This window comes from Lepidochelys kempii, chromosome 3, assembly GCF_965140285.1.
Source record: "Lepidochelys kempii isolate rLepKem1 chromosome 3, rLepKem1.hap1, whole genome shotgun sequence".
Taxonomy (NCBI): domain Eukaryota; kingdom Metazoa; phylum Chordata; order Testudines; family Cheloniidae; genus Lepidochelys; species Lepidochelys kempii.
Window position 1 is genome coordinate 12,451,859 of NC_136382.1, and position 10,474 is coordinate 12,462,332.

Here is a 10,474-nt window from a genome sequence, read left to right on the forward strand (position 1 = left end):
GTAATCAACATCCTCTTGGAACTATGAACTCCAGCACTAGACACAGTATTCCACCAGTGCAAAATACAGAGGTCAAATAATCTCTCCACTTCCTCTCGAGATGCCCCTGATTATGCATCCAGGATTGCATCAGCTCTTTTGGCCACAGCTTCACACTGGAAGTTTATGTTCAGCTGATTATTGACCACCACCCCCAAGTCTTTTTCAGAATCACTCCTTCCCAGGATAGAGTCCCCCATCCTGTTTCTTTGTTCCTAAGAGTTTAAAGGGTTCTAGGAGCCATTTGACCCTCCCCATCCAATTTTTAAAGACAGACGTGACTAGACTCAATTGAGAGACCTGGTTCTTTCTCAGTGATCACTAGAGCTGATATCAATGATAAGCTGATCTAAGGGGGCAGTGTCATGTTGTGGAGACAGTGCTGCAGTGAAATGACAACACAGAAGAGGCAGCAACAGAGAGATTTCCACTACCCAGTGAAGTCACGAAGAACTGGGCTCGGTGATGGAACCTCAAAACACGGCAAGCAGCTGGGGGCATCAGTGACAGTGGCAGCAATGAGCCGTGGCAGAGAGGCCGACAGAGACAGCGACCGCAGCCAGCCGCGGCAGTGACAATGGCCAAGAGAGCGGCAGAGACATTGACAAGAAGTGGCACAGACCGCAGAAACAGTGGTGACCAGAGATGGAGGCATCACTCAAACCCCCCTTGCCCCAGAGGTGGGAGGTCCCCTGGACTCTGGGATGGCACTGATCTCAGATAGCAAACCATGAGTGGGAGGCACAGGGGGGAAATGGGGAGCGGCGTATTAAAGGACTTTCACACTGTACTGTGGGAAACTGAGGCAAAGGACTATTGCCCAAGATACTGCAGAGTGGGTGTTTTACTTATTGTTTGCTTTCTTTCAAGTCATTGTTGCAGCATTTTCCCAGATTTGTGCTGTATTTTCTTCTCTTAATAAACATTTAATTCTCTTATACCCACTCTCAGTACCTGCAATTGTGGAACTATTCCCTCTAAAAGGGGCCCCGAGGTGGTGGTTTTTCCCCCCAGATTTCTGGGTGGGGGCTCGAGCTGGTTCTGCTTCACAATGATAAGAAGTACCCCTGTTACTGCTGACACCACCTGGCAGAAGGGTTACAGGAGGAATAAAGATTTGCACACATGAGATCATTGAAACATACAGAGATGTGTGGACCATGGTCTATAACCACCCATGTGTGGCACTAACCCAGAAGAGGGACTTTTTAGGGTATGTTATTTTATTTCTTATTTTGAAAAAGGTAAAAGAAATGAATTTCTAAGGAACAGAACAAGAGAAACAATCTGCACTAGGGCACTCTCCAAAGCCTGCTGATGCCAATGAAGGGTCTTTCCATTGACCTCATGGGGCTTTGGACCAGGCTGTAGATATTCGCCAGGTCTAAATATACATAATGTAAGTTCTTCAAGGCAGCAGGGACTTGCCAATTACATTTCTGTAACCTACTCTGGTGCGGTGTGGATAACAGTCATTATTATTAACTGCAGCACGTGTGTTTTAAATACCACTTGGAGCAAAACAAGATTTCTACAACTCAGTACCTCACAATTCTCAGTGCTCTAAATACAGGGATGCTCTGTCTCCTCTCTGTCATGATGTCTCTTCCCTCTAGGGACCTGAGATCCTCAATGACCCTCTGCCATGAAGATCCTTTGCCTTCTCTTTGTTGTTCTTGGTGCTCCAGATTGCTTCAGGTAAGATGTAAATAAAATCTAGGGATAATATAGAGGCACATTTCTGAGCTTCGAGTTCAGTTGCCTAATTCTTTCTATTAAACTTCTTCCAGTTCCTTTTCTGAAGACTTCTAAAGCCTCAATGGGTTGCAGCCAGAAATGTGAAATTTGATAGGTGAACAGCCCTGATGCCAGGAAGGTTCCTTTGCTGCATCCATGGAAATCCATTCAGATTTGGTTAAATTCTGAACTAACAAAAATAACATTCCCAGCTGTGTTTTCCTCAGCAGAGCTTAGATGCCTGTTGCTAAAGAAAAAACCAAACTCAGCAGTCGATCTGCACCTCATGGCACCAAGAACTGTAAATACTTTCAGTTTGGAAAAGTTATAAATAATTGAAAACAGTGTCAAATGAAAGAAAGTGTCTAGTAACCTCAATTTTAGGTGTTGCTACCTGTGCCACCTATAATGTCTAACTAATTATAACACAGGGAACAAAACATTTGATTTATATTGAAGAAGGTGATAAATTTGAAGCCAATATGAAGTGAAAATTTGTAAGGTGAACTCAACTAAAATGTAATAAAGCCTAGATGGCAACAAAGCCCAATCAGCATTTTGACTGGTGCAAAAACAGATTATATTGTTATTCTTAATTGTTAGTATTTTTAAACTTATGATGCAATCCTACTAATTTACAAATGAAATGTAGAAATTACCCAGCTGCTGGTACAGTGCCATGTAGAGCAATTTGTCTAACTATTGATTTAATTGTAATAAACATTGTAAGTAATGAATGAATCAAATGACTTTATGCTGCAGCATGATGAGCTATGAAACACATACAGAATCATCAAGGAATGTGAAAGGACTTTACATGAAGAATTTCTCCTGCCTTCAAAATGGACATTTCTGCTGGCAGCTCAAACTGCTGATGGAGAAATTGTTTCTTGGGGAAGGACACAGAGTCGTGTCAAGTTGGCCAAGGACCACACCACAGGGAGGCCAACGGAAAGGGGCCTGAAGAAGTAAATTGTCGACCAGAGCTAAACCAGCAAGTGTTCGTTATATGTCCCAAGACATTTTACACAAACCTCTGTGGCCTAACGTGTCTTGCACAATCCGGGAGGGCACAAGATGTTTTGCACAAAGACCATGAAATTTTCCACAGATAAAGTTGCAAGAATTCCAATATCCTAATTATGGTTGGACATTTCAAATCTTCTCCAGAAGCAGAGGTCACTTTCTGATTGGCCCACAGCAGCTTTGCCAAGAAGAAAACAAGCCCTCGGAAACTGTATAAAACAGGCTGTTCTGTTCAAAGCCTCACTCCCTGAAGCTCATAAATCTGGATCAGAGAGACGGTGAGCAGGACTGCCATCACCTGGCTACTGAGAGCACCCTCTGTCTGGTAACTTCTAAAGTCGCTTCCCTGAAAATCACCCCATTAACTCTTCCTTTAAAGTCCTGTCTAGGGAGATGGCTGTGAAATCCAGAAAGAGAACAAGAACACAGATGTTGTAATCTCAAGAAACTACCCAGGGCTACTGTGAGGCTGAACCAGAGAACACACCTTCCTGCCAGTTTTGAGGGATAAGTAGCAGTAATACATGTGTTTTATTTGCCCAGATGAAAAGATGGTAATTTTAAAACTACCTGAGTTAAAACCATCTACAGGATAATGCCAGTTATTTGAATTCCCTTTATCTGAAAATCCTGGATATCTGAATGCCCAGTGTGCTCCCCTTGTAGTGCTGTCTTAGTTAATCAGCCACTGATTAACATTCACACTGTGGGAATGGCAATTTAAGAGATTTCTGGAGTTAGGGATGAGAAAAGGGGAGAAAGAATGAGAGGCAAGGTAGGAGAGGAGAGAAAAGATAGGGAAGAGAGAGAAAAAGAGCAAACAGACAAGAAAAAAACAGATGAAGGGGTTAAGGTGAAGAGTGAAAAGAGAAGGGTTCAAGGAGAGAAAGGACAAAGGGAGACAGGACAGGAGTTAAGGGAAAGAGAATGGGTTAAGAAGAAGAGAAACAAAGGTGGGTAGAGAGGAGGGTGTAGGAGAGAAAAGGGGGACGAAAGAAGAAGAAGAAAGGGAGCGAGGGAGTCGGGAGTAGCTACAGGAAACAGGACCCTCCTTGATACGGTTTGAGCACTTCCTGGCCTGACAGCCCCGGGCTCTTTATGCACGAGTGCAAATAGTGAGGGGCAGGGCCAGCTTCCTGCCTGGGGCTGTCAGTGCTGGGAAATTTCATAAACATGATCATCTAACCATCTTTATTCTTCTTTCTGTAACTTCTTAACTGCTTTAAATTCTGACTTGGCTAATAAAATATGTCAATGTGCAATAATTCTCCACTCCACACTTTGACAAAAAGGGGAAGAAGCTTTGAATTGGCTGGGGAAAGAAAACCATGTTGACTACATATTCAGATTGTGGTAACTTTGACTATTTAGTCACAGTGGCCATAGATACTAGTAAAATTCCAGAGAAATAGGAATCATTTAAATCAGAGGTTCTCAACTAAGGGGATGTGTCAAACTTCCTAGGGGGTAGAAGCAAGCCTTCTAATAATTATGCAGGGTCACCATGCCATTCACTCCAACCTAGCCTAGCTTGTCCCCTCCCCTGTTCATGATGGAGGCATGCCTGTGTCGAATTTGAGAGGTATTGGGGTGGCTGGTTTGAGAGTTTGAGTGAGTGACGTTGCAATCTGGCCCACAGGGTCATACCTGAGGGGCAGCCAGGCCAGATTGGAGTGAGTGGCGTTGCAACCCCACGTGCCAGGATATAAAGCCACTCTCTGAAAATTGGCCCTACTTCATGCCTATACATTTGCAATCCTACAAGTGAGCGACTTTCTCGTCTGGCGCATTGGATCACAAGACCCTCTGCGCTCTTTGAGGCTTTAACTGAGTTTTGAAAACTGGGCAGATGTTAATGTAGGCTCTTTTAAAAAGGTTACTAGGTACAACAAATGCATTAGCAATACTCGGTGCCAATTATTGTAAGTGGGGGGCGCTGGGAGGGGGATGCTAAGGTGGGGCGTGATTCTAAAAAGGGTGACAACCTCTAGTTTAAATCATTCTCTGTTTGGAATTCAGTGCTTGATAACTAATTGAATTGGCATTCTTAATACTTAAGTAACTGCTTGGGTGAGCTGCCGCAGGTATTCCCATAATTCCACTGGCAAACAACATGAATAGAAATGGATAAGAATCTGCTTTAAAGAAGTCATAGTTCAGTGTTGGTGCCAAAGTCACCTGCCCAGTGCAATACAGAGCTAAGGTAAAGTTTGCCAATGTAACAAGACTGTGATAAGACCTAGAATTAATTGATGTGATTGATTAATTCTTGGATAATGGTAACATCACATGATGATAAATTCCATAAACATGAGCATCCAACCATCTTTGTTTCGCTTTCTGAAATTTCTTAATTCTTTTCCGTTCTCTTTTTGCAAATAAAATACATAAATGTGCAACAATTCTCCAATCTGTATTTTGGCTCAGGGAAACAAGATTTCCATAATAACCCAAAATTAAGTAACTGCTTAATTACAATTATTTACGAAACATCTGTTTTTAAATTTATCTTGCATCACACAATTGTATATCTCTGAAGTCCTCCTAGGAGATAGATCTAGGATGCTGTCTAGAATATGATCATTATTATTGCTAGCAGATTGCAGAACATATACTATAATTGTCATTTAAATTAAAACAAAATCTCTAGAACTCAGTATATCATAATCCCCACTCTCCAGCAAATACAGGGGCTCTGTCTCCTTACTGTCTTGGGATCTCTTCTCTTCAGTGACGCTGAGTTCCCAGCCAACCTTCAGCAATGAAGATCCTTTACCTGCTCTTTACTGTTGTCTTCTTGGTGCTCCAGGGTGTCTCAGGTAAGATGTAAATGAAAATGAGGAATGATATAGAGGGTCATCTGTGAGCCCATACTAAAGTTGCCTAACACTTTCAGTTAGAAACACTTTTCTGACTTTTTTCTTATGAGCTTTAGTGCCCTGCCCCCAAGAAAAAGCACTGAGATTTGACTAAATTATGACCGGTAAAAAAAAAATCTAAATTTCCCTTAGTATTTTCCTCAGCTCTTGCTGCTTTAACCACCCCACCTTCTATCCATACTGCACATACTCTTCCTATAATGAGGCAATCACAGAACTGACCATCCAGATGGGACACAGACCAAATAAAGTCTGGCCAACCCCTTTCTATATTCCCTTTGGTCTAGGAGAAGATACGTAGGGCTGGAGGCCAGGAGACAATAACTTAAAATATAACTTCTGCTGCTGACAACTATTAGTAATTCTGTGCCTTTCACAGCCTGTATCATAAAGTCAGGCCTCATGTTCCCCTGAGATGTTACACAGCTGGGAACAGAACCCAGATCTCTAAAATGGCAGCCCCTCATCCCAGTGTTGTAGCCCCATTATCTCTCAGAACCTACCACAGCTATGTGCTTAGCTTTATTTCTAAAATTTTATTATCAGGGAGTGGGCCAGTGTTTGTAACCATGACAATGCATCATTTTAGGGTTCAGGTTTCGATCTGTTGGTTGTAGATAGTTTGGTGAAAACAAAACAACCTCAGTTAAAAATGTTCTAACCTAAATATTCCAAAAGATTCGGCTGTGCATATTGGGGCTGCCTTTTCAAAATGGCAGGCTCTTCACGTATAACCTAAAACTGGCAATTGGTTGTGAAGAAAGTATTCATGAATGAGTTTACAGAAAGAAATCTGTGCAGAGTCTCACAGACAGTCAGACTTTCAAACCAGAAGGGACTTTTTCAAGCCCTTCTGTTTCAAAAAGTTGTCATCATCCAACCCAGTGCTGAGCCAATTCAACCCTACTTAGGCAAATTGACTTTATCATACTGCCTGGCATATCACAATTAGAGCCAGGGGGGATCCAAAACACAGCAGCAGCCACTAAAGAAAGTGGGTGATGTAGGCAGATTTTTGTTTTCTGTCCTTAAAGGCATGGGGCAGTGAAGGACGCAAGTGCTCAGAGCTACAGTTCTCGACGCAGCAGTCAGAGAGCCAGTGCCCCATTTCAATAACTTTCTCCATTCTCTTCTTAGGGGCTACAACTGAATGTCCACAGAACTACAGCCATTTAAATAGTACTAAAGTCGTCATAAACTTTTGCACTGGAAGATATTGGGGCTGAAGTGGTCAGGTCTCAGTGAATGAGAAATGCCTGTCATCCTGGACTCCAGCCCTTATTTACCCTACTCTGCAGAATGATGATTAAGACTCTTTTTCTTTGTGCAGAATTCTCCCAGGCTGAGAGGAGCACCTTGGCGTGTGGAGAGCTTGGAGGTGCCTGCTTCCCTCTAAGATGTCCGTCCAATTCTGTGCACGTTAGAAGTTGCTATCCACAGGGCGTTTGCTGTCGAAGGTAAGTTCAGCATTCCACAAGGCAGACATTGCAGTGTGAACAGAAATACCTGTTCCTCTCCTTCTTACATCCAAGCTGTTGTTTAATGCTTTTGGAGGTTCAATGCTTATGGCACAGCCCACGTTCTAGGCCACGTGGGGGTGGGAGTGGTCCCAGAATATATTAGAATCACCCCCGTGGCTGTTCTTCCTTATATCGGCCTTACTCAGGATGCCTGTGGGCAACTCTGAAGCCTGGAGCTGCCCCACTTCTCTGCAGCGCTCAGTGTTACAGGGATTGCCACCTTAGACCCTCCAGCAACATCTCCAGCAGCACCCCAACTCCAGTGCTTGCAACAGGGACAGCAGAGCCCTCTTATGGCAGTCGTGTGCTGCTCACGCTTTGAGCGAATTCTTTGCCAGCCCCTTGTCGTTCTTTTACAGGCTCCTTCTGCTGCTGAAGCATCATATATGGGCAGGGGTTGGAGCCAAGACACCCTGTTGTCAAACATTGCTTTTATATTTTAGAGGAGTGAAATCAAGCAGAAGCAACAAAAGTCTCCACAAGAGAGTGTGGGGGCTGCATCTCCTCTGTATCAGTCTGCTGGGGAAGTGAAGGCAACAATTAGAAATGAAACAATATCTGTAACAAATGGGAAACAGGGGAAGTAGATAGTAATCAATATAAATTAGAAGTCATGAAGTGCAGAAATATGATAAAGGAAGCTAAGGACATCAGGGAGGAATCTATGGCTGGCAGGGCTAAGGACAAGAAATCATTTTTTAAAATATCAGGAATAATAGAAACCCTAACAATGGTATAGGTCCATTCCCTGGAGGTGGTAAAATCGTTAATAATGATGCAGAGCAGGCTGAAGTGTTCAATAAATATTTCTGCTCGGTATTTGGAAAAAAGCTGGATGATGTACTGATGTTACATAAGGATGGTGAACTACTGTCTAGTCCAGTGGTTCCCAAACTTGTTCCACCGCTTGTGCAGGGAAAGCCCCTGGCGGGCCGGGCCAGTTTGTTTACCTGCCGCATCCGCAGGTTCGGCCAATCGTGGCTGCCAGTGGCCGCGGTTCGCTGCTCCAGGCCCATGGGAGCTGCTGGAAGCAGTGCGGGCTGAGGGACATACTGGCCGCCGCTTCCAGCAGCTCCCATTGGCCTGGAGCAGCGAACCGTGACCACTGAGAGCCGTGATCGGCGGAACCTGTGGACGCGGCAGGTAAACAAACCGGCCCGGCCGCCAGGGGCTTTCCCTGCACAAGCGGCGGAACAAGTTTAGGAACCACTGGTCTAGTCCATTAGTAACTATGGTGGATGTTAAACAGCATCTACTAGGGATAACCTTTTTTAAATCAACAAACCTGGATATTGCACCACGGAGTCCAAAATTGCACCACAGAGTCCAAAAAGCGTTCACTGAGGAGATCTCTGTTCCACTGATTATTGTTAATACAGTAGGAAAATACCAGAAGACTGGAAAAGTGTTAATGTTATGCCAATATTCAAAAATGGCAGGCAAGATGATCCAGGTAACTATAAGCCAATTAGGTTGACAACAATCTCTGGCAAAATAATGGAAAAGCTGATTCAATCAATCAATAATTAAATATTAGGAATATAATTAATGACTGTCAAAATGCACACAAGATCTTCGTAAATAGACCTAATTAAATTTTTGATGACATGACAAGTTTGGTTGATCAAAGTAAGTTTGTAACTGTAACATGCTTATACATTTGTAAAGAGTTTGTATTTAGTACTGCACAAGATTCTGATAAAAAGACCTAGCATCATACAATTTCAGCAAAGCTCACACTAATATAATATAACAACCTCAAAATAGCTGCCATTGGGAATCATCATTGGATATGGGTGTCTCCCAGGGGTTCTGAAAGGATAGGTTCTAGACCAGGGATCAGCAATCTTTGGCATGCAGCCTGTCAGGGAAAGCTGCTGGTTGGCTGGGACCGTTTGTTTACCTGCAGCTTCCGCAGGTTCGGCCGATCGCAGCTCCCACTGGCCACAGTTCGCCGTTCCCAGCCAATGGGGGCTGCGGGAAGTGGTGCGGGCCGAAGGATGTGCTGGTGGCCGCTTCCCACAGCCCCCATTGGCCGGGGAAGGCAAACCGCGGCCCATGGGAGCTGCGATCGGCCGAACCTGCGGACGCTGCAGGTAAACAAACCATCCCAGCCCATCAGCGGCTTTCCCTGATGGACCGCGTGCCAAACCTTGCCAAACCCTGCTACACAGGATACTCACCATGGGAAAATTAATGTTATAGCTGGGACAGATTTCAGAGGAGCAATTGGGAGGGTGAGAGATTTTCCCACCTACTAAAACACCAAATATGCAGGAGATGTGAAGCTGGTAGCCCTTTGTGGTTGCAGAGGGAGAGCCAGGGAACTAGGCTAGAGTGTCCATGCTAGCAGCTGCTCATATGCAACTATCACCTGAACAGAGCTGGCCTTCAGACAGAACTGGAATTTCCCTTCATTCTTTAAGAGTAAGTTCTTTATCATCAAAGTAATTATCTGTCATTTTAGCTTCATCTGTGCACAAGGTGTGTGTGATAGAACAACTGTACCTGGATGTGAGTCGTGCTTTTCTGCAGTTAGATTTTATAGGCAGCCAGTTCACCTGATTAGACACACCTGACTATCTCCATTAATACTCAGTAACACAATGTCACAGTAGGGACCTCTTTGCCCACCACAGAGTGACTAGGCAATTCCTCCTGTGTAACTGATTTGAAATCAAACATCATATTATCCCTGTTCTGTGGGAAAATATCACAAAATCTGATTCTTTTCTTTATACAGGAGATTTTTTTGACTGATTGTCTAATCAGGATCTCTGGGAATCTGGCAGACAGCCTCTTGCTTCTAAAATCATCAGATCCTGCTTCAATGGAACCCTGAAGTGCTGCTTATGTGGGCTATAAAGAACCTTGTGAGCTGGAGAAATTCCAGAAGGGAGTCCTTGTGTCCCCCATATAAGATTTGTTATTCTCCTTTTAATAAAAGCAAGCTGGTCTGAGATCATATTCTTGAAGTGTGTGTGTATGTGTTTTGGTGGGAGGCAAGGGGGCTCTTTCTAGCATTATTCTCTTCAGAAACCCATCTTGTTTATCTTTTTTAAAATAACAAATTAAATAAAATATACTAAAGAAGTCCTTATTGCATGTTAATACCACACATGGGTGTTGATAGATGATGGTCCACACATCTCTGTAGGTTTCAATGAGTTCTTGTGGGTAGATATTTATTTCTTATAACTGTTACAAATCCTTTCAGTTTGTGGTGTCAGAGGAGCTGGGTTCGGTCACAGATTGATTGTACGGTGTTACCCA

At 43.6% G+C, this 10,474-nt stretch overlaps 1 long non-coding RNA gene across 2 annotated transcripts; it reads left to right on the forward strand.

Annotated features, from left to right (window-relative positions):
- The first annotated feature begins 3,054 nt into the window (after positions 1–3,054).
- LOC140908115 (uncharacterized) lies at positions 3,055–10,116 on the forward strand. 2 transcript variants are annotated; one of them, XR_012157770.1, is made up of 4 exons: positions 3,055–3,127; positions 5,534–5,621; positions 7,012–7,138; positions 9,945–10,116. It is a non-coding gene; the product is annotated as an uncharacterized LOC140908115 (long non-coding RNA). The 2 variants fall into 2 exon arrangements; XR_012157769.1 differs by having other exon boundaries at positions 3,058–3,127; positions 5,484–5,621.
- The last annotated feature ends 358 nt before the right edge of the window (positions 10,117–10,474 follow it).